Here is a 19,111-nt window from a genome sequence, read left to right as displayed (position 1 = left end):
AAAAAAAAATCTGTCTATATGCTGAGTACAAGAGACACACCTTAGACTTAGTGACACAAACAAACTAAAATTCAAAGGATGGAAAAGAATATATCAGTGTATCAAGCAAACAACAATCAAAAAAGAGCAGGGGTGGTAATATTAATTTCTGACAAAATAGAATTCAAAGTTAAATCCACAACAAAGGATAAGGAAGGGCACTAAATAATGATTAAAGGGACAATATGCCAGGAGGATATAACCATATTAAATATTTATGCATCCAATGACAGGACTGCGAGATACATAAAACAGACTCTAACAGAATTGGAAAGTGAGATAGGCAGCTCCACAATTATAGAAGGAGACTTCAGAACACCACTTTTGGTGAAGAACAGGACATCCAGAAAGAAGCTCACTAGAGACATGAAAGATCTAAATGTCACAACAAAAAACTTGACCTCATAGACATATACAGAATACTCCACCCAACAGCAGCCAAGTATACTTTCTTTTCTAGTGCACACAGAACATTCTCTAGAATAGACCACATATTAAGTCATAAAGCAAGGCTTAGCAGAATCCAAAACACTGAAATATTACAAAGTATCTTCTCTGACCATAGGGTCACAGAAGTAGAAATCAGTAACAGAAAAAGCAGGGAAAAGAAATCAAATACTTGGAAACTGAATAATATCCTGCTCAAAAATGGCTGGGTCATAGAAAACATGAAGGATGGAATAAAGAAATTCATAGAATCCCATGAAAACAAAAACATATCCTATGATATCCTTTGGGACACAGTGAAAGCAGTGCCCAGAGGTTACTTTATGTCAATAAATACACATATACAAGAAGAAGAGAGGGCCAAAATCAAAGAATAATCCCTACAACTTGAACAAATTGAAAAGGAACAAAAAAAGAAACCCTCAGGCACTAGAAGAAAGGAAGTAATAAAAATTAGAGCAGAATTAAATGAAATAGAAAATAATCAAACGAGTTAAGAAGACCAAAAGCTGTTTTTGTGAAAAAGCCAACAGAATTGATAAACCATTGGCCAAACTGACAAAAGAAAAATAGGAGAGGAAGCAAATAACACAAATAAGAAATGAGATGGCAATATTACAACAGACGCAACTGAAATTAAAAGAATCATATCAGATTACTAGAAAAAATTGTACTCGAACAAATTTGAAAACCTAGAAGAAATGAATGAACTTCCAGAAACACACTACCTACCTAAGCTGACACAAACAGAGGTAGAATAACTAAATAAACCCATAACAAAAGAAGAGATTGAAAAGGTAATCAAAAAACTCCCAACAACAACAACAACAAAAAGCCCTAGGCTGGACAGCTTCACTGCAGAGTTCTACCAAGCTTTCAGAGAAGACTTAACACCACTTCTGCTAAAGGTATTTCAGAGCATAGAAAAGGATGGAATACTCCCAAACTTATTCTATGCAGTCAGCATATCCCTGATACCAAAACCAGGTGAAGACACCACATAAAAAGAAAATTACAGAAATATATCCCTCATGAACTTAGATGCAAAAATCCTCAAAAAACTTCTAGTCAATAGAATTAACACGTCAAAAATAGTAATAACTCACCATGACCAAGTGGGATTCATACCAAGTATGCAGGAATGGTTCAACATTAGAAAAACAATTAATGTAATCCATCATATAAATAAAAAAAAGACAAGAACCACATGATCTTATCAACTGATACAGAAAAGGCATTTGACAAAGTTCAACACCCATTCATGATAAGAACTCTCAGCAAAATAGGAACAGAAGGAGAATTCCTCAACATAATAGAGGGAATTTATACAAAGCCAACAGGCAACCGCCAACATCATCCTAAATGGAGAGAGTCTGAAAGCATTCCACTTGAGATCAGGAACCAGACAAGGATGCCCTTTATTACCACTCTATTCAACATCGTGCTGGAGTTCCTAGCCCGAGCAGTTAGGCTCGATAAAGAAATAAAGTGCATCCAGATTGGTAAGGAAGAAATAAAAGTATCTCTATTTGCAGATGACATGATCTTATACACAGAAAACCCTAAAGAATCCTCAAGAAAACTACTGAAACTAATAGAAGAGTTCAGCAGAGGATCAGGATACAAGATAAACATACAAAAATCAGATGGCTTCCTAATACACAGAAAACCCTAAAGAATCCTCAAGAAAACTACTGAAACTAATAGAAGAGTTCAGCAGAGGATCAGGATACAAGATAAACATACAAAAATCAGATGGCTTCCTCTACACCAACAAAAAGAACATTGAAGAGGAAATCACCAAATCAATATGATTTCCAGTAGCCCCCAAGAAGATAAAATACTTAGGAATAAATCCTACCAGAGATGTAAAAGACCTATACATAGAAAACTACAAGCCTACTGCAAGAAACCAAAACAGAACTATGTAAGTGGAGAAACATAGCTTGCTCATGGATAGGAAGATATAACATTGTAAAAATGTCTGTTCTACCAAAACCTTTCTATAGATACAATGCAATTCTGATCCAAATACCAATGACAATTTTTTGATGAGATGGAGAAACAAATCACCAACTGCATATGGAAGGGAAAGAGGCCCTGGATAAGTAAAGCGTTACTGAAAAAGGACAAGGTGGGAGGCCTCACTCTACCTGTTTTTAGAACATATTATACCATCACAGTAGTAAAAACAGCCTGGTACTGGTACAACAGATACATAAACCAATGGAACAGAATTGAGAATCCAGACATAAATCCAACCACATATGTGCAGCTGATATTTGACAAAGGCCCAAAGTCAGTTAAACGGGGAAAAGACAGTGTTTTTAACAAATGCTGCTGGCATAACTGGGTATCAATCTGGAAAAAAAAAAAAAAAGAAACAAGATCCATGCCTTACACCATTGAAAAAACTAACTCAAAATGGATCAAAGACCTAAATATAAAATCTAAAACAATAGAGATCATGGAAGAAAAAATAGTAACAATGCTAGGAGCCCTAATACATGGCATAAACTGTATACAAAACATTATTAAAAATGGAGAAGAAAAACTAGATAACAGGGAGCTCCTAAAAATCAAACATCTATGCTCATTCTTTACTCACCTCAACATAAAGAAAACAAAAATCCTCACAACTGGACCAAAAAGCAACATCATGAAAAACAGAGAAAAGATTGAACTTTTCAAGGATTTCATTTTACTTGGATCCACAATTAACAGCCATTCAAGCAGCAGTCAAGAAATCAAAAGATGCATTGCATTGGGTAAATGTGCTGCAAACGACCTCTTTAAAGTGTTGAAGAGTAAAGATGCCACCTTGAAGACCAAGGTGTGCCTGACCCAAGCCATGGTATTTTCAATCATATCATTTGCATGTGAAAGCAGGACAGTGAATAAGGAAGACCGAAGAAGAATTGATGCCTTCGAATTGTGGTGTTGGGGAAGAATATTGAATACACCATGGACTGCCAAAAGAACGAACAAATCTGTCTTAGAAGTACAGCCAGAATGCTCCTTAGAAGCAAGGATGGTGAGACTGCATCTTACATACTTTGGAGGTGGAGAGGCACAGTGGCTGCAACAATGAGCTTAAGCATAACAACAATTGTAAGGATGGCTCAGGACTGGGGAGTGTTTCATTCTGTTTTGCATAGGGCCTCTATGAGTTGGAACCAAATCGACAGCACCTAACAACAGCAACATGGTCATCCAAAGACTTCACCAAAAGAGTAAAAAGATTATCTACAGACTGGGAAAAAGTTTTTAGCTATGACATTTCTGATCAGTGTCTTATGTCTAAAATCTACAGGATACTGCAAAAACTCAACTATGAAAAAACCCAATTAAAAGATACACAAAAGATATGAACAGACACTTCACTGAAGAAGACATTCAGGTAGCTAACAGATACATAAGGAAGTGGTCTTCTTCATTGGCCATTACAGAAATGTCAATCAAAACTACAATGAGATTCCATCTCACTCCAACAAGGCTGGCATTAATCCAAAAAACACAAAATAATAAATATTGGAGAGGTTGTGGAGAGATGGAAACACTTCTACACTGCTGGTGGGAATGTAAAATGGTACAACCACTTTGGAAATTGATTTGGCACTTCCTTAAAAAGCTAGAAATAGAACTACCATACGATCCAGCAATCCCACTCCTTGGAATATATCCTAGAGAAAAAAGAGCCTTTACACGGACAGATATGTGCACACCCATGTTCACTGCAGTACTGTTTACAATAGCAAAAAGATGGAAGCAATCAAGGTGCCCATCAGCGGATGAAAGGATAAATTATGGTATATTTGCACAATGGAATACTATGCATCAATAAAGAAAAATGAGGAATCTGTGAAACCTTTCATAACATGGAGGAATCTGAAAGGCATTATGCGGAGTGAAATTAGTCAGTTGCGAAAGGACAAATATTGTAAGAGACCACTATTATAAGAACTGAAAAAACAGTTTAAATAGAGAAGAAAATATTCTTTGATGGTTACGAGAAAGGGGAAGGAGGGAGGGAGAGGAGTTTTCACTAATTAGATAGAAGATAAGAACTACTTTAGGTGAAGGGAACGATAACACATAATGCAGGCGAGGTCAACACAACTGGACTAAACCAAAAGGAAAGAAGTTTCCAGAATGAACTGAATGCTTCAAAGTCCAGTGTATCAGGGGCGGGGGTTTGGGGACAATGGTTTCAGGGGACTTCTAAGTCCATTGGCATAATAAAATCTATTAAGAAAACATTTTGCATCCCACTTTGGAGAGTGGCATCTGGGGTCTTAAATGCTAGCAAGCAGCCATCCAATATGCATCAATTGATCATAACCCACCTGGACCAAAGGAGAATGAAGAACACCAAAGATACAAGATAATTACTAGCCCAAAAGACAGAAAGGGCCACATAAACCAGAGGCTGCATCAGCCTGAGACGAGAAGAACTAGATCTTGCCCGGCTGCTGCTGATGACTGCCCTTACAGGGAACACAACAAAAAAACACTGAGGTAGCAGGAAAAGCAGTGGGATGCGACCTCAAATTCTCATAAAAAGACCGGACTTAATGGTCTGACTGAGACTAGAAGGACCATTGAGGTCATGTTACCCAGACCATTTCTTGGCCCAAGATAGGCACCATACCCAAAGCCAACTCTTCAGACACGGATTGTACTGGACTATGGGATAGGAAATGATAGTGGTGAGGAGTGAGGTTCTTGGATCAAGTAGACACATGAGACTATGTGGGCAGCTCTTGTCCGGGGGGGAGAAGAGAGGGCAGAGGGGTCATAAGGTAGCCAAGTGGACATGAAAATAGAGAGTGGAGGGGAGTAGTATGCTATTTCATTAGGGGGAGAGCAACTAGCAGTATATAAGCGAGGTGTACATAAATTTTTACACGAGAGACTGACTTGATTTGTAAACGTTCACTTAAAGCACAAAAAAATTAAAAAGAAAATACACTGTCCATTCATGTTGATATTTTTGAGGGGCTCTCTTTTCAGATCAAGTGGTCTGTTATATCTATTCCTGCATCAGGATCACAGGTCTTAATTATTATAACATATCTCTCACCTAAAAATAAGTTTGCTGTCGTAAGGAACATACCCCAAGCAACAGTCAGTTATAACCACCAAGGTACATTTTATGAGCGGTAGACTGATTATTTGATTCTTTGTAATCTACTTCAACAATATTGGTAACAAAGAGCCATGATCTCAAACTATAGTGGAAAAGAAATGTATATTGAACCTACTAATTTGAAATTGAGAAAATTTGGTAGAAAAAATTTAAAAGCATGTAAAATGTCTGTTACATGTTCAGTCCATATTGATTACAGAAAATGTATCAGAAAGGGCTAAATATAATATGTACAAGCCGGATAAACCTCTAATGAGTAATGTATAGAAATAGTCGTTAGTGCATTTTTCAGGATACATTTGCTATATTTGTATTTGTATTGGGAATTCATACACCCATATAAACTCACTGTAATTCTGACCCTAAATGTGGTATCGTTCTTCCTGATGTTGTTAGGACAGCAGTTCTTTTCAACGTACCTAATGAAAGAAGACTAGAGTCAATTACAGAAGGTAGGTGTGTCCATGTGTGTAAGGTACTTGAAATGGATGTGAGCAGAAGGAGATAGAGAAAAGAGGAAGTAATGGGTATCAATGCATATTCCTGGCCTCTGAGAATGAGGGAGTCAGCCAAAGTGAAGCTCTTCCTTCTCTGAGACTTACTCCATAAGGATTTGCAAAAGAATTTGACTAATGAGGAGCTTTGGATATTGAACGCTCTAACCTTAAAAAAAAAAAAAAAATTTTTTTTTTTTTTTTTAAGGTTGCAGAGACTATAAATTGTCTGCCTGTGGCCACCCACTCAACAACCCTGACCAGGCCAGTAGGTAGCACATCTGAGCCTTGTCCCAGGGACCATCACTTTCCACAGGAGGCTTCCTGGCCCATCCCCTCTCTTCTGTGCTCCATCAATACAGAGCTTCCATTTTTATCCTTCAACTTCCTGGGAGAACTGAATGTCATTCCTTAGTGCTGGCACCAAGGTAATTTGACACTTAGTTTATCCTTTGAAAATAGGGAGAGGTCTTTGTCTATCAGCCTATTTGGGGCAGCAGTGAGTTGTGTTCTGGTAGAAGAGGAGCAGAGTGGAATCATAGGTGAGGTCCCTGCCTATTGTTCATCACCTTATTGACATACTTCCTTGTACATTTGCAGCAATACTTGAGCAGGTCTCATTCTGCTAATCACCTACTCTGACCCTTAAGCTCCATGAATTTTTTTCCAACCTCAAAAGAAACCTGTCCTTGCTCAATTTTTATGAATGTTTTAGAATTCTTTAAAATTTTCTTTTATATCTTTGGCAGGGGGCTGGGGCATGTGGTCAGCTTCTCCTTATCTTTCAGTACTTGGGTCTTGACACCCTTTCGTAGGGGGGGATCTTTGGCCTTGGCCCCAGTACTCTGCTCTGAGGACTCAGAGTGGAGTTGGAGAACCAGGTTGACTCCACAAGCTACATCCCAAGTGTACCAGTGTTCTATTAAATATTTTAAAGAAAATACAGCACAGAGTAATAGGATAAACACCTATGTACCAATGCTTCCAGAATTAATGAATGTTGACATTTTGCCATTTTTTTTGTTGTTGTTAAAATAACAAAATGGTACACATAAAGAAGACATACTCTTTATCGTCCCCTCCATTTCCCTTCGTTGCTTCCTAAGAGGCAACCACAGTCTCGAATTTGGATGGCCTCCAGTGCAGTTTCAGTTGTGTGTGTGTGTGTGTGTGTGTGTATACCCCAGTAAAAATGCCCATCACCTGGAAAAAAAAAAAAGGAGAAAGCATAAATTGTGATGTAATTAACGAGTGGAATATCTTAAGGTAGCTAGAGTTAATGAATCAAAACAAAGAATACCAAGACTGATAAATTATTGAATGTATTATTTTTAAGGAGTAATTAGAGTACATAAATGTATTAAAGCAAAACAAAAACATTGCTTATGGATAGCATCATAATAAATGTATTGAATACACAGGGGACTAATGCATACAAGTTCTGTGTTGTTCCCCTGGAGGAGGGAAAAATATTGAGATGTGAAAAATAAAGGAGGATTTCAAATAAATATGCATTATTTTGTTTAAAAAATACTCAATGGAAACATGGCAACATATTTTTTAGATAATATTGTGTTTTTGATGAAGATTTACATAGCAGGTTAGGTTTCCATTCAATAATTTCTACACAAATTGTTCAGTGACATTGATTTTAATTTGATGGTGCAGAGTGGTGAAAAACCAGGATTTTATTATTTTTCTCTGTACTTCTCAGCATGCTTGAAATGTTTTGTGATAAAAAATGTAAATTTATATCTATGTTATTTTAAAACTTATTTAAATTTTCCCTTATACATGTCATTTTAGACAAGGTACTTTTTTCTTTTCAGTTTTCATTATTTGTGTTGATACATCTAGATCTAATTTATTCAATTTAATTGCTATATATTTTACAATATATCATTAGAGATGAACATTGATATCATTCATATTCATTGGGGTTCTTTCTTCCCTTTGCTTTTTTACATGAGGAAGAGTCCCAGTGGACTTTTAGCATATCTATTCCTGCGTAAAATTTGTAATTATCTTGCTAGGTATGTCCTTTCTCTCTCTACTCTTCCCTGATTTTTGTGCAACAATTACTCAGTTCTATAATAAGCCATCAGGTTATGCCCATGCAGAACAAATCAGAACAGGAAATATTGAGACAATGTCATTTGTTGAACACCATACTTGATGGTTTTGTCTATTCATTTTCATCCTTACAAAATTGCAGTAAGGTTTTATGATGGTTCCTATCATACAATGAGGTGATGAAAGATTCTCAAGGAGTTCTAAAAATATCTTTGTTGATAAATCAAGTGCTACAGACTCGATTAAAGTCAGGAGTGTCTGTGACCAAATGTTAAACCAATTGATTGATGCTATTAAGGTTGCTGGAAACCCTGGTGGCATAGTGGTTAAGTGCTACGGCTGCTAACCAAAGGGTCGACAGTTCAAATCCACCAGGCGCTCCTTGGAAACTCTATGGGGCAGTTCCACTCTGTCCCATAGGGTTCCTATGAGGCAGAATTGACTTGACAGCTCTGGGTTTGGTGGTTTCTGGTTATTAAGGTTGCTTGTTGTCATAACTTCATGCTTACGACCGGAGCCTCTTTTCAAGCAGCCTGGATGTTTGTGTTGGGAGAGCAGAGTTTGTTTGCCTTGTGCCATTAAGCTAAAAAAATAAGAATCCTAATGAGTTGTTCATCTTTGAAATAGACACTTTCACAGACTTTTTCTACAGCATTGGTTTATAAAAATAAAGGGGAAATGTATCAAAGATGTAGTCGATCAACCGTCACCTGTTTTAGAGATCGAGATATCTTCAGGGGTCTCATCTTAATTCGGAAAAATGGAAGTGTCCTGGAGTTGATCTCGGTACACAGCCTCAGGATTCCCAGAAGAGCCAGTGCCCATGCTTCCTGACCCCAGGTTTGATGGGGCCAAGCCAGGAACAGAAGGAAAGAAGATTCAAAGTATCACAATTGATTTTCATATTACCTTTTCTAACATATGCTAATTATACAGTGTAGACTATGAGTCAAAACATAAAAAGAAGAGGGAATGGATGAAGCTACTGAGCAGGGAGGGGTTATTCGAATACTCTGTCATAAAAAGGGAAAGAGGAAGGGAGGAACAGATCCAATGTGCTATCTGGAAAGAGAGGAAAGGAATGAAAAAATAAGTCTGAAAGTAATAATCTATTAATAAAGATTAATTATGAGTTCTGTTCCATTTGAAATTTGAAATTCTATGGTTTCTTTTTCCATTGATTTACATGTAAAAATGTGAGTGGCAGTCAAACAGAAAAGAGTTTATATGTGTTTATTTCATACATTGTTGTATTTGGGAAGGTAAGGAATTTCTAAAAATAAGTTCCATTATCTTATTCAGTTATCACTATAGCCTTAAATAGTACTTCACAATGACCAGATGTCAGGCTCCTTGCTGAGCAACTTGTATTGATTGAATTTTTTAAGTCCCACAACTACATAAATATTTGAGGTGTCCAGTTATACTTTGCTCAGTGTCTTTTTTCTCCTTTAAGGCTGACTTGACAATTTTTCTTCTTTTTCCACTACCATTGAGATCCTTCGGTAAGCAGCCTAGATGTTTGTGTTGGTAGAGTGTGTCTTTCTTATTCTTGGCTCCGCTCGTTGTTGTTGTTCGGTGCTAACAAGTCAGTTCTGACTCCTAGTGACCCTACGTACAACAGAACAAGTCACTGCGCCATCCTCATGATTCTTGTTATGCTTGAGCCCATTGCTTCAGCTGTTGTGTCAATCCACCTGCTTGAGGTTCTTCCTTGTTTTTGCTGACCCTCTACATTACCAAGCATCATGTTCTTCTCCAGGGATTGGAGATAACATGTTCAGTGTAAGTGTGATAAATTTTCACCTACCTCACTTCTAAGGACAATTCTGGCTGTATTCCCTCCAAGACATATTTGTTCATTCTTCTGGAAGTCCATGGTATTGTAAATATTCTTTGCCAACACTATAATTCAAATGCATCAATTCTTCTTCAATCTTTCTTATTCACTGTCCATCTTTCCCATGCATATAAGATGATAGAGAATACCATGGATTGAACCAGGTGCATCTTTGTCCTCAAAGTGACAACTTTCATTTTTAAGACTTTAAACACCAGTGACTGAAGACCAGATGAGTTGTGGATGACATCGAGGACATCATACATTAAGAAAGAAAAAGGTCATTAAAAAGACAGGAAATGAAGTAAAGAGCAAAATGGATGAAGAAAAGACTCTGAATCTTGGTCTTGAACTTCAGTAGCTAAAGCAAATGGAAGAAATGTTGAAGTAAAAGAGCTGAACAGAAGATTTCAAAGGTCAGCTAAAGAAGAAATATTAAAGTATTATAATGAAATGTGCAAAGACCAGGAAATATAAAACCAAAATGGAAGAACATGCTTGGCATTTTTCAGGCTGAAAGAACTGAGGAAAGAATTCAGACATAAAGTTGCAATTCTGAAGAATTCTATGGGCAAAATATTGAACAACACAGGAAGTCTCAAAAGAAGATGGAAGGAATACAGAGTCACAACACCAAAAAACATTGATCAATGTTCAACCATTTCAGGAGGTAGCAGATGATGAAGAACCAGTTGTATTGAAGGAAGAAGTCCAGGCTACACTGAAGTCATAGGTTAAAAACAAGTCTCTGGAAATTGATAGAATACCAATTGAGATGTTTCAAATAACAGATTTAATGCTGAAAGCGGTTGCTTGTCTATGCCAAGAAATTTGGAAGACAAATTTCTGGACAACTGACTGGAAGAGATCCATATTTGTGCCCTTTGCAAAGAGAGGTGATTCAATGGAATATAGAAATTATTGAAAAATTTCATTAATATCACAAGTAAGTAAAATTTTGCTGAAGGTAATTAAAAATGGTTGTAGCATGTTCATCAATAGGGAACTGTCAGAAATTCAAACAGGATTCAGAAGAGGATGTGAAACAAAGGAGAGAATTTGAAATGAGGTACATCATTGCAGATGTCAGATTGATATTGGCTAAAAGCAGAAAATACCAGAAAGATGTTTACCTGTGTTTTATTTACTATGCAAAGACATTCAGTTGTGTGGATCATAAAAAATTACGGATAACATTGTGAAAAATGGGGATTCCAGCACACTTAAGTGTGCTCGTGCAGAACTTGTGCATAGACTGAGAGGCAGTTTGTACAAACAGAACAAGGACATACAGCATGGTTTAAAATCAAGAAAGGTGTGCATCAGGGTTTTATCTTTTCACCATGCTAATTCAATCTGTATTCTGAGGAAATAATCTCGGAAGCAGAACTTTATGAAGAAGAATGGGGCATCAGGATTGGAGGAAGACTCATCAACAAACTGCAATATGCAGATGATACACCCTTGCTTGCTGGAAGTGAAGAGGACTTGAAGCACTTACAGATGGAGATCAAAGACTACAGCCTTCAGTATGCATTAGACCTCAACAAAGAGAAGACAAAAATCCTCACAACTGGACCAATAAGCATCATGATGAATGGAGAAACTGTTGAAGTTATCAGGGATTTCATTTTACTTGTATCCACAATCAGTGCCCATGGAAGCAGCAGTCAGGAAATCAGATGACATTGCATTGGGCAAATCTGCTGCCAAAAACCTCTTTAAAGTGTTAAAAAGCAAAGATGTCAGGATTTTGCTTAGGACACACTAACAAATTGTTGCTTTTTTTTATTTTCCAGTTTTTGAAGACTCATGTAGTTCCTCTTTCCTCCCATTCTTCTGTTTTGGGGAAAAAAGGATGTGCTACATATCACCTTGTTGCCCTGGTGGTACAGTGATTAAGAGCTCTGTTGCTAACTGAAAGGTTGGCTGTCCAACCCACCAGCTTCTCTGTGGGGGAATGATGTGGCAGTCTATTTTCCCAAAGATTTCAGCCTTGGAAACTATATAGCAGTGTCACTCTGTTCTATAGGAATGCTATAATTTGGAATCAACTCTGTAGCAATGAGTATATACCATTTATGAGAATAATGTTTCCATCTTCAAACAAATGGAAGAAAAGAGTCTCATTGACATAATAGGATAACAGCTTGAGATTTCAGGTAGCACATTCTGTCTTGACTTCAGTTCCTGAGTGTGGGTCCTGTTTTGATGCTGTCACTACCTATGTGGTCAGAGTTTAGATAACCCTGAATACCAGGGAAAGCACTTGGGTTTTAATTCAGTTGGAACTTTTCAAGAGGCAAGTGATGGAATCTGTTGACCCTTCAGGATGCCTGGTCATCCCCTACTCAGAGGTTGTATCATGTGGTGGTATGATGTATGCTCCAAGATCTCACAGCCTGAGTTCAAATCCTGTTACTACTGTTTTGCAGAGTGCCATGTACTTTGTATCTGTAAATTCACCACACTTCTCCTTTACCTGCACTTGAGGTCATGGATATAATGTAGGAAAATAGAAGTTCCTAATTCACATCTCTGTTGTGAGAATAAATACAGCAAATCCTGAAAATTTCCTGAAATAGTCAGGACTCAGTAAGTGTTAGCAGTGGTAATGGCAACAGTTTTTGACAATTATGATATTATTACTATACATTCTAATAATACTGCTATTAATTAGAGCAATAATAACAAGGATTAAGAACTTAAATGCTGGGACTTTAAATGGAAATAAAAAATTGAAAGGTATAATTTTGAGGAACAACTGAAAATGATTGAGTCAAGGGCTTGAACTCCTCCCCAAGTCCCTCTGCAGAGCCTGGTGAGCCAGGTCCCCATCTCCTCATGAAGTGCACCACATCTGTTCCTCCCTGCAGATGAGCTGATTGTACATGGGCCATAATGGTTGATGTTCTAGAAGAGTGGACCTCAAAGGGTGGTCCCAGGCCATCAGCAATAGCGTTTGAGAATTTGTTAGAAAGAACAAATTTAGAGCCTTAGACTCCAAATTCTGAAGCCAATACTCTGTGGGGGCTCAAAAAGGCCTTCAGAGAATTCTGATGAAAAGCAGTTTGAGAACCATTGCTGTAAAACGCGGATGTAGAATTTGTTTTTCTGCTAGTTTGAAGCCTTTGGAAAATTCCAAAGGTAAAAACCATGTATTTTTTTTTATTTCCTTCCTATTACTGGGCACAATGTTGATAAACAGTATTTAATAAACACATAGATACTACCTATGTGGTCAGAGACTTGAAGACTTTTAAAGCAAAGAGCCCTGGTAGCATAGTGTTTAAGAGCTTGGCTGCTAACTAAAAGGTCAGCAGTTGAAATCTACCAGCTCCTTCTTGAAAAACCCTAGGGGCCAGTTCTACTCTGTCCTATAGGGCTGTTATTAGTCTGATATCACTCAAGGCACACAACAAGAACAAAATCAAGGAGACCACTTGGGTCTTTATTCAGATGGAAATGTTTTTGGTGATATGATAACAGATGTGATAGAAAACAGAAGGAGGGAGGAAGGTAGAGAGGATGGGACAGAGACAGATGAAGGGAAAGAGTGGGAGAGGGAAGGAGACAGAAAAAATATTTGTAGTATTCACTTCATTTCACAATACAAATGTGAGAATTTCTCTAAATAAGCAATCTTTATAGATCTGTTTCCTATCACTTCCATCATGAGACTCATCAACAACATGACATCAGAAAACCAAACTGGTGTAGCAGCATTCTCCCTCCTGGGGCTCTCAGAGGATTCAGAACTGCAGCCTTTCCTCTTTGGACTATTCCTGACCACGTACCTCGTCACTGTGTTGGGGAACCTGCTCATCATCCTGGCCATCAGCTCAGACTCCCACCTCCACACCCCCATGTACTTTTTCCTCTCTAACCTGTCCTTCACTGACATCTGTTTCAGCACCACCACGGTCCCCAAGATGCTGATGAACATCCAGACACAGAGCAAATCCATCAGTTACACAGACTGCCTCACCCAGGTGTGTGCTTTGTCATGATATTTGCAGGCATGGAAAATTTTCTCCTTGCAGCAATGGCCTATGACTGCTATGTGGCCATCTGCCAACCACTGAGGTACACAGTCATCATGAACTCTCACCTCTGTGGCCTGCTGATTCTACTCTCCTTATTCATTAGTTTGGTGGATGCCCTGCTCCACAGTCTGATGATACTAAGGCTGTCCTTCTGCACAGACAGGGAAATCCCTCACTTCTTCTGCGAACTTGCTCAGGTCATCAGACTTGCCTGCTCCAATACTTTTCTCAATAACATCCTGACATATTTACTAACTAGCGTACTGGGTAGTGTTCCTCTCCTTGGGATTATTTTTTCTTACTTTAAAATTGTTTCTTCCATTCTGAGAATACCATCAGCTGGTGGAACGTATAAGGCTTTCTCCACCTGTGGGTCTCACCTGTCAGTGGTTTTCTTATTCTATGGGACAGCTTTTGGGGTGTACCTTAGTTCTGCAGTTACTCGTTCTTTCAAGAAGACAGCAGTAGCCTCAGTGATGTACACTGTGGTCCCTCCAATGATGAACCCATTTGTCTACAGCCTGAGGAACAGGGACATGAAGGAAGCCTTGAAGAAACTCCTGTGGAGAACATCTTCTTTTTCATGATTGTATTATCTGCCTTAGCCTTGGTCTTCTAGATGAGTCATAGTAAATAGTACTGGGGGAATCAGAATGTTACATTCTTGTAGTAACAAGAGTCTTTTTTTTTTACATTTTGATGATAAAAAGCTTTATATGTTTATCAATTCAAATGCATTTTTACTTATGAGTATATTTATTTACTTACACATGCTTCTGTCTTGTGACAATTTTTACCATATTAGCAAGGAATGTTAAAGCATTTATTTATTTATGTTTATTTTGGTAACTATGTATGTAATGAAACATTTGTCGTTTCAACATTTTTTACATGTGCCACTTAGTGGCATTAATTACTTTCTTCATGTTGATCAATCATCACCACTATTCATGTTCAAATTTTTCCCTCACTCTTAGCCAATGTCCCTAAGCAATGAGTCTCCCTTTCTTTTTTCTTACTCACTGACCCTGATAAGCAGTAATAAACTTTGGTCTCTATACACTCACTTATTCTAGGTATCTCATTTATGTGGGATCATACAGTATTTGTCCTTTCGTAACTGACATTTCATTCAGCATAATGTTTTCAAGGTTCATCTCTGTTGTAGGATGTATCAGGACTATTTCTCTTTATGGCAAGTAGTACTCCATTGCATTATGACACATTGCTTACCCATTCATCTGTTGACGGGCATTTAGCCCGTTTCTGCCTTATGGCTATTGTGAATATGCTGCAATGAACACTGGTGTACGATTATCTGTGTTCTTGCCTTCAATTCTTTTGCTACAATGGCTATATACCATAGTGACTAACAGTAGTGCAAAATAAGTATGGAAACTGACTTTGCTCCTCTCTAGTTTTGTGATATTTGATTGATTGTGTGCTAGGACAGGTTTCCCTCCAGGTTACCAGATGGCTGCATCAATTACAGGCATTGTATTACAGAAAGCTGACTATGCCTTTTTTTCTTTTCTTTTTCTTTAATGAAGAGGTTACTTTTCCAATGACTCTTTCAGAAGACATCCTTTCACAGCTGATGTGCCTGAATTGGGACATACAAAACCCTTCATAAGCCATTCTCTGGTGAAGGCAATGGAATTATTATGAGTGGATTTGACATATCGTCTACAGCAGTTGTTCTCCAACGTTAATGTGTATGAGAACTGGAGAACTTGTTAATTCACAGATTCCTGGGCTCATCTTCAGTGATTTTGGTAGCCCTGGTGGTGCAGTAGTTAAGCATTTGCCTGCTAACCAAAAGGTAGTGAGTTTGAATCCAACAAATGCTCCTTGTAAGCCCTATGGGTGCAGTTCTACCCTGTCCTGTGGAGCTGCTATGAGTCAGAATTGACTCAACAGCAATGGGTTTGGCTTTGGTTATTGTGAAATGGGCCCATGAATGTGCATGTCTGACAAGCTCATAAGTGATTTCACTGTGGATAGCCCAGGTATTACATTTGTAGTGACACTGATCAAGAATGAAAATACTGTTGGGAACGCAGTAGGCACCATGTCTGGCAAACAGTAAGTACTCAATGAAATTTAGCTAATATTGTATTCCATATGTAGCCATCTATTCTTGGACCTTGCAATCTTTTTGCTTTCGCACATTTTTTAACATTTGCTTTAGCAGTTAGTTTTCCTCATCTTTATTTAAATATGTATCAGTGTTTTGAGTAAATCTAGTAATATAGTCAAAGACACAGTTATGGGTTTTGCAGGCTAAGATGAATTATGTTTCCCTGAAAGTTAATTTGCTTTGATTCCTTCTCAATGATTACCTGCTAGCAATGAGTTTGACTTTTTTCTTTTTACCTCGTGTCACCCTTTCTGTTGTTTGTTATTCATTTCAGATGAAATCCACACATCAAATGTGCTTGAATAAAGCTAATAAGGCCACTGTAGTCTTTGAAGGACTCAACCATATAGGGGAGGTGTTGGATGTGACACTATAGAGAAGCAAGGAGAAAGTTTGCTTTTATTGAAGATCACTTTTAATCTAAGGAGATAATTTGTGGTAAAAATGGATGACTTCCTGGAATACTCAGTAACAGCCTTCTGTTCTCATCCTCACTGACTTCCATTATTTTCACCACCACTTCTGGGGACAGCTCTCGGACCGGCCTCCATGGCATTTGCTAGGGCAGGATTTCACCCAGTGATGGCCTTAGCCACCTGCAGCATCTTGGGTCTTTGTTAAATCTGCAGCTATCTGCCCCTCATTCAAGGACCACTGACTCTGGACCCTGTGGATAGGCCCTTAGAGAAAACATGATTAAAAAGACCCTTGTGAAATAGTGATGAGCTCTATATTCTAGAAACATGTCTTTAATACTAGAATGTGTTTAAAATATGATACATGAAAGATTATTTTTTTGTGAAATATAGCACACATATATAAAATGTGTGTAATTTAACTATTTTTCTTATAGAATATTCATATAATATAAACATATATGTCCACCACTTAAATAGAAAAATGACATTTACAGTCATCTAGAATCCTCCTGTGAGACTCTCAGTCTAATCATCCTCCCTCTTGCCAAGAAATATCCACTATCCTGAATTTGTATTTATCATTTTCTTAGCTATTCCTTACATTGGGTTGAATCCTATGAAATTCCTAGCATTTCACTCTTTTTGAGATATAAAACTTCTGTTTCATGTATTTCAACATAATAGTTTTACTACCTCTACACATATCCCTTTCTTCCACTTCATAAATGGAATCTATGAAAAAACCACAGCTAACATTTTACTTAATGGACTGCATGCTTTCCTTTTGAATCAGGAAAGAAAAAAGGATGTCCACTCATTCTATGTCTATTCAACTTGTGGTAGAGGTTGTAGATAGGGAAATTATGCAAAAAAGGAAGAAGAAGAAGTAAAAGGCACCAACTTGGAAAGGAAGAGATAAGACTCCCTCTATTTGCAGATGACATAGAGAAAATCCTAAAGAATCTGATGAAATTCTATTTGGACTAATATACACTCTCAGCGAGGTTGCAGGATACAAGATCAATGTGCAAAAGCCAATTGAATTTTATATACTTGAAATAAACAATCCAAAAATTGAAACTAAGAGAAATGATTCACTTTACAAAAGCATCAAGAAGAATACAATGAAATACTTAGGGATAAATATAATAAAAGAAGTGTAAGACACATTTTTAAAAGTGCAAAATATTGTAGAAATAAATTTGAGAAGATCTAAATAATTAGAAAAAAATACACCATATTCATGAATTGAAATGCTGCAAAAGGTCTCTTTAAAGCCCTGAAAAGCAAAGATGTCACTTTGAAGACTAAGGTGTGCCTGACCCAGACCATGGTGTTTTCAATTGCCTCATATGCATGGGAAAGCTGGACAATGAACGATGAAGACCAAAGAATTGACACCTTTGAGTTGCGGTGTTGGTGAAGAATATACTGAGGACTGCAAAAAAAATGAACAAATCTGTCTTGGAAGAAGTACAACCAGAATGCTCCTTGGAAGCAAGGATAGTAAGATTATGTCTCATCTACTTTGGACATGTTATCAGGTGGTATCAGTCCATGGAGAAGGATGTCATGCTTGGTAAAGAGGAGGGTCAGCAAAAAAGAGGAAGACCCTCAACAAGATGAAATGACACAGTAGCTGCAACAATGAGTTGAAGGATAACGATTGTGAGGATGGTGGAGGACAGGCAGTATTTAGTTCTGTCATTCATATGGTCACTATGAGTCGGAACTGACTTGATGGCACTTAACAACAACAACATGAAATACAGAGGGCCTCTAGAGCAGGGACCCAGGATAGGGACTCCTTTTGTCTAGATCTAAGTGTATTACTGCCTCCAAATTATAAGATTAAATTTTAATGCTTCCTAAAAGATTCTTTAAAAAGTTTTTTTTAATTAAAAAAGAAGAAAAACCCTAGTGGCATAGTGGTTAAGTGCTATGGCTGCTAACCAAAAGGTCGGCAGTTTGAATCCACCAGGTGCTCCTTGGAAACTCTACGTGGCAAAGAAATAATAGGTGCCCAAATTGGAAAGAAAAACGTAAAACTATATTTGTAGGTGACTTCAGAGATGATGTAGAGAAAATCTTAATCTGCTAAGACACTATTTGGACTAATAACTGCACTCAGCAAGGTTATAACATACAAGATCAATATGCCAAAATCAATTGTATTTCTATATACTTGCAATGAATAATGCAAAAATGAAATTAAGCAAACAATTCCATTTACAAAAGCATCAAAAATTACAGAATAAACTACTTAGGAATAAGTTTTAGAAAAGAAGTGTAAGACATGTATTGAAAAGTAAAAACTATTATTGACATAACTTTAAGATCTAAATAATTAGAAAAAATACATCATGTTCATGAGTTGGAAAAATTAGCATTTTTAAGATGGCAATATTCTCCAAACTGTTGTACTGATTACACAATTCCTATAAGAATTCCCCCCACGTATCTG

At 37.4% G+C, this 19,111-nt stretch overlaps 1 pseudogene; it reads left to right on the top strand.

Moving 5' to 3' along the window:
- Positions 1–13,734: 13,734 nt before the first annotated feature.
- LOC126071038 (putative gustatory receptor clone PTE03) lies at positions 13,735–14,675 on the top strand (annotated as a pseudogene).
- Positions 14,676–19,111: the final 4,436 nt, after the last annotated feature.

This window comes from Elephas maximus, chromosome 3, assembly GCF_024166365.1.
Source record: "Elephas maximus indicus isolate mEleMax1 chromosome 3, mEleMax1 primary haplotype, whole genome shotgun sequence".
Taxonomy (NCBI): Eukaryota; Metazoa; Chordata; class Mammalia; order Proboscidea; family Elephantidae; genus Elephas; species Elephas maximus.
The sequence above is the reverse complement of the archived record's forward strand: the minus strand, read 5'-3'. Positions and strand labels throughout refer to the sequence as shown.